The 6379-nt window shown below is 35.9% G+C and overlaps 1 pseudogene; it reads left to right on the forward strand.

Moving 5' to 3' along the window:
• The first annotated feature begins 4691 nt into the window (after positions 1–4691).
• Positions 4692–6141, forward strand: LOC120194822 (annotated as a pseudogene).
• The last annotated feature ends 238 nt before the right edge of the window (positions 6142–6379 follow it).

Below are 6379 nucleotides of genomic sequence, written 5' to 3' on the forward strand. Positions count from 1 at the left end.
TTGATCCTCGTTATTTATACATTCTTTCAATTTAGTCCTAATTTAATTTAATTTAATAAATTTAATCCTCTAATCATATGATGACAAGTGTCATCATCTGATTAGAGAGCTTTTTTATATATAATTTTAATTTATTTAATATATCATTTTTTCTTCAACTAGGTGATGACACGTGTCACCATCAAATTAAAAAAACAAATTTAATCAAGTTGAGACATGTGAGAGGTTTAAACCTAGGTACTACCACAAAGAGGAAGAAAAGAAAGCATTGCCATTGAGCCAAACCTTCATTTGTGATTAGTCTTACATAATTTTGTACAAAACCTATTGTGGTTACTAAAAAAACAAAGAAAGAAACCTACTTATTTAGGGACTTAAATCTAAGCAAATTATATAATTAGGGAACCCTAATCACAAATTAATACAAAATTAAAAATAAATTTAAGATTTATTTTTATATTTTTAGACAAAATTTAATTTTTTGTCATAATTATAATTTAATGAATAACCTTTACATTGGAGTTAAAAATATTTTTACTCTATTAAAAAATTTATAAATTCAAAATTTAAAAATTTTAACTTTTTTTTGGATAATTCAATTTCATTACCCAAGAAGCTGAAAACCTGCTACAGAATACAAAGCCAATAAACATCACATTGGCAAAGTTATGAAAGCATTCTAAACTAACCCAGCTTACACATAAAGCAAAACAATGAAGCATGTCATGCTTAGGCTGATCTGTTGAAATATCTGCCTTCCAACCGGATTCGAATGGTCTCTTTAATATCTCCCGGCACGTCTTCCTTTGATGTAACTCTACTCCCAAACAATCTGCTATTCTTCTCCTTCCATATGCCATACATATGGCTAGTCCAAGTTTGAGAACTCTGACAATGATAGAATTACCTTTAAAAAGATGAGAAGCCCAAGCCAGTTCACCATCCCAGCTGTTAACTCCATGAGAGATGCCACACAGATCAAGAATGAAACCCCATAGCTCCTTAGCAAATAAAGAATAGGTGATCTCTTGTCTCTGCCTTAATGCCACATAGCAAGCATTTGTCGGTTTCAATGGCTAAGCCCATTTGCAAGAGCCTTACCCGAGTATGCATCATGTTAAGTATGGTCATCCATACGATAATGATATGTTTAGGAATGCGTCCAGGGAACCAAACCAAATGGTGCCAAGATACCTTGGGGGCAGAGGTGGCCAAATCTTCCTAGACGTGCCTCGCATTGAGATCACGGACCTGACCCGAAAAGAGATGAGCAACATCAGGCCTAATTTTCAGCAAATATTTAAAATTCCAACTAGCATTTGTAGGGGTCTCCATCTGCCAAAAATCAACATTCTTAATCACATAGGAGTGCATCCAAGCCACCCAAAGGGAGCCTTCATTAGCCAAAAGCTTCATGATTAGATGTACAATGCATGACTTGTTCCATCTTCCCACATATTGTATTCCCAATCCACCTTAAGATTTCATTAGGCATATTGTCTTCCAGCTAACTCTTACGCCTTTAGCAGGCGCATCAGACCCCTTCCAAAAGAACCAGGAACACAGCTGCTCCACTTTCATGGTAACTGCTTGAGGCAGTATGAGTTGCCTGCACCAGTAGTTCGAGATACTGAGTAAAACAGAACGAATGAGCTGCAGCCTTCCAGCAAAGCTAAGGTGCTTATTAGCCCATAAACTCATATTTTCCCTGAGTTTATCTATGAGACTTTGACAGTCCTTCACAACCAACTTTATGGTAACCAATGGGACTCCCATATATCTGACTGAGAGGTTAAGCAAATTGAAACCAGTGATTTCTTTGATGGCGTTGCTCTACTCAGCAGGAATACCAGCAATATACATCTCACACTTGTTGGCATTCAGCTTCAACCCTGACATGGAGTAAAAGAGATCTAGCACAACATACACTCCCATGACAGAATCTATGGAGCCCTTGCAGAAAATAAGCAGGTCATCCGCGAAGCAAAGGTGGGTGAGACCAATCCTCTTGCACTTAGGGTGATAGCTAAAGACTCCTTTTGCAGCAGCCACATTCAGAAGGTTAGACAATACATTCATGGCAAGAACAAAAATGTAAGGTGATAGCGGATCACCTTGCCTCACACCTCTAGCACCTCTAAAGTATCTCACAAGTCTGCCATTGAAAACAATAGAGTATCTAAGATTTGCAAAACAAGCCCATGTCCAACCAATGAATTTTTTAGGCAGCCCCAGAGCATGCAAAATTTTTAACTTTTACTTTTGAGTTAAAGAAATAATTTTAAAAATAAAAATTTTAACTCAAAAGTTAAATAAATATTATTCGACTCAAATCTAAAAATTAAAAGCATTAAATTATAATTATGAAAAAAATATTACTTTGTCTTAAAATTTAAAATATTAATTTGTAATTGGAGTGCCCTAATCATATAGTTTGCTTAGATTTAAGTCTCTAGTTTTATTTCTTTATTTTTTACGGTAGCTACAATAGGATTTATACAAAATTATGTAAACCTAATCATAAATGAAGGCTTGGCTCAGTTGTAACACTTGTTTTTCCTACATGTTGCAGTACACGGGTTCGAACCCCACCCCTCTAAACTTTATGAAATTTGTTTTTCCTTTAACCTGTTGGTGACACGAGTCACCATCTGTTGAACAAAAATGTTATATTAGATAAATTAAAATTATAAGAAATCTCTCCAATCATATGTCATATGATTAGAGGATTAAATTTATTGAATTAGATTAAATTAAGACTAAATTGAAAGAATGTATAAATATCAAGGATCGAATGTATAAATACTAGTTTTATTAATTATCACATCATCAATTCCGTTAAATGCTAGTGCCTAGTGGTCTTATTGAATGTATTTAAATAGTTGGGTGGTCTGATTGACAAGAATTTAGAAATAATGGTTAAAATGAAATGGGGTTAATTGGGTGGTCTCTGGTATAATTTACCAAAATACTTTAGCAAATCCATGACTGATTTGGAAGTAACTAAGCAGGGGTTATCCACCCCGACTGGATTAATTTTTGGATCCCATATTACATGGAGCTGAAAATGAAGCATGTGAACTACATTCCATTGGATGTTGAGATCCCATTAATGATTTCACGACATATAAAGAAGGTTTCTTTTTTATAGTTAGGAGTGATTTCCAAGAGATAATAAATGTAAATAAGAAGGCATAAGGAAGCTTCTGTTCCTTGGTTTAAATCCATATCTACCCACACACTTGTTGCTAAAAAGTAGGTTTATTTATTGAAGGCTGGACCGAGGGTTGGCAAGGATGATGCCGTAGGTGTGGGAAGTCAGAGATGGGAAGATTTAAAAAAAAAATGTCCATAATTAATAACACTCATTCAATGCTTATGATGAAAACAATTTAAAACATGACCTTTGTATTTAATTTGAAAAAGAAAAAAGAATCACAATCACGTTGCTCTCACGCATCGATATACGATATCGTAGGATTGCAAAATTTATTAGTTTGTAATACAATCACAAAACACTCGATTTGCTAGTACGAATCAATTTATCTTAGTCTCAGTGGTTAAGGAATTATTGTTATTTCTAGAGGTACTGGGTTCGAGCACCAGCTATTGTAACAGAGTGATTAAAAGTTAATTGTTAAATGGTTGAGAATATTTAGAACACATACTATTTTACCTTAGTTTAATAAATAAAAAAACTCTATTCGTTCACTGTATTTTGCATCTAAGTTGAGTAAAATTATATATATATATATTTATTATCCAACCCTAACTAGAAACAGTTTCGTATGCTTTCTAAATTCCCATGATTTCCCCTCAACAAAGACAAAAATGTTTGATTAGTATGTATGCATGACATATATCCTCCTCGTAAGCAAACAAAACATGGACGATTAAATCATTGTAAATATATATAGGTTTCAAGATCGGGATAAAAACTCTGATCATTCATCAAATGTTTTCTTTTTCATCCACTAGCTTGTAATTACAGACAAACTATGTTTAATGTGAGTTAAAAAAGTGAAAACTTTCTCGGAAACTTTGTTTTCAATTTGAATGTAGTGAGAGCTCAGCTGGGTGGATCTCTTTAATTATTAAAGTCAAAAAGGGATTATTGTGTTTTTATTTTATTAGGAACGACGGTGTTAATAAGATGCTGATGAAGAGAATTAAGACAAGCTAAAGGTTGATATTATTTATTTTTATTTCTTCTTTAATGATCGTGTTTACTAATTAAGCAACTGGATAGCTTTTGATTTCGTCAATTGTTACGAAAGCACCATGTGAAACTTGACCCAAGAGCGCGTGTTTTTCTTCTGATTTTTTGTGGGTCTGATTTTATAAAGATCAAAGGTACGTAGCTGGTTTCTTTAGTTAATAGATGCCAGAATAACAACTAGAGTATGTATCAATTTTAGTTTACTTATTAATATAATGCATATTCAACACCCCAACTTAAATGTAATTAAGAAAGGTTAAGTCAAATAATTGTTAACTAACAAATAATATTAATGGTCAATAGATTTATTGTATAATAGTTAAATGGTATCATAAGAAATAACGAAGATCCATTCCAATCCAGGGTCTATACTACGAAGACAGCCAGAGTGGTTACGTTGTATAGAATACATAAACAAAAGGCGATAAATAGTGGTAAAAGTCCAATCAGTTGATAATAATATAATATAATATAATAAAAAGGGTGTCATATTCATGTGGTATTTTAATATGTGTAGGATTTATATCAACAATTTGCTTTGCACGTCCTCTATATACTAATGCCAAAACCCAATCTGTCAACTTGCCGCCCCTTCTCTCCCCCCATTTTTAAAAGAGCCACCCTCTCTGTTTCTTCTTCTTCTTCTTCGCCTAACAACCACTCTCTGCCGTTAATCAACGCTCAATCATCATTCATGGACGGTGGTGATAGTAGTTTCAACAAAGCTTCTGTTACTGAACAAGAATATGAAGATATCAACGTTTCAGCACAAATCAGCGCAGATTCTCCTCCTCCTACCACTCTCAACGGCATCAAACACTCTCCTAAAAAAGGGTAAACCTTTGTGACTTACGTTGTTTGTATGATTTAAGTTTTGTTTTGACGTAATGGGTTTTTTTTTTTTTGTTACAGTAGAAGATCCATACAGAAAAAAGTACTGTCAGTGCCAATCAAGGACGTCGAAGGTTCCCGCTATAAAGGTGAGAGTGCCCCACCGTCCGATTCTTGGGCCTGGCGGAAGTATGGCCAGAAACCTATCAAAGGCTCTCCTTATCCCAGGTATAGTGAAGTCACTAGCAGTTAACTAACGTGTCTCTGCATCGAAAGGCATAAATGTCCAAGTTTAGGGTTATAAAATCATCAACCCTTGATTGTGGTTTCTGTTTTTTTTTAATCTTACGGCCGGCAGAGGATATTATCGTTGTAGTAGCTCGAAAGGATGTCCGGCGAGGAAACAAGTTGAGAGGAGTCGTGTGGACCCGAAAATGTTAGTGATCACCTATTCCTGTGAACACAATCACCCTTGGCCCGCTTCAAGAAACAACAGCGCCGCCGCTAAACAAGCTGCTGCGGCGGCGGCGGCATTAGAGGAGACACCAACTACTACTAAAACCGCTGTAAAGTCCGAGCCATCTACGTCGCAACATGACACGGAACAGGAATCAGGGACCGAAGAGAGGTTCGCTGATTTGACGGACGATTCCATTCTTACAACAGGGGATGAGTTGCTTGGTTCGGGGAAATGGAAACGACCTCGTCGACGGTTTTGGAGTGCCCTCTGTTCACGGAATGGGATAACTGCGACGCCGACGTGGCGATGATTTCCCGATGAAGGAAGAGGATGAGTCGTTATTTGCCGATCTCGGCGAGTTGCCCGAGTGCTCGTTTGTGTTCAGGCAGCAGCGGAATGTGGGACCACAGGTCGGATCTGCTGACACGTGGATTATTAACAATTCGTAATTGGCGGAGGATTCCTCGCTTTCAACGTCGTGCGGTGCGTATCGTCATCTACATAGGAAATACAATACTGAGACGCAGAGAAAAAAAGGAAAATTTATTTTTTTAGAAAAACTCTTACATTTATCATCCCTTTTAGAATTTCTTTGGATATATCTTTTTCCTATCACAATTTATTTGGATTTGATTTCGGTGTGGTAAATGAATAATAGTTCCGAAATGGTTTACCAACATTTGCCGTCGTCGTCCGTTTAAGCTTCAAGAGGCTTGATCCCAACTCGCAGCAGCATGCAGCAGTACATTTCTTTATTCTCCAATATTCAGCCCAATCTTTCTTCTTAAGAAAACAAATAATGGCAGCTAGCCATTTTAGACTTTGTTATTTTCATATTTTCCTCTTTCACATATCCACTCCAGTCCATA

This window comes from Hibiscus syriacus, unplaced genomic scaffold (assembly GCF_006381635.1).
Source record: "Hibiscus syriacus cultivar Baekdansim isolate YM2019G1 unplaced genomic scaffold, ASM638163v2 tig00117002_pilon, whole genome shotgun sequence".
Lineage (NCBI taxonomy): Eukaryota > Viridiplantae > Streptophyta > Magnoliopsida > Malvales > Malvaceae > Hibiscus > Hibiscus syriacus.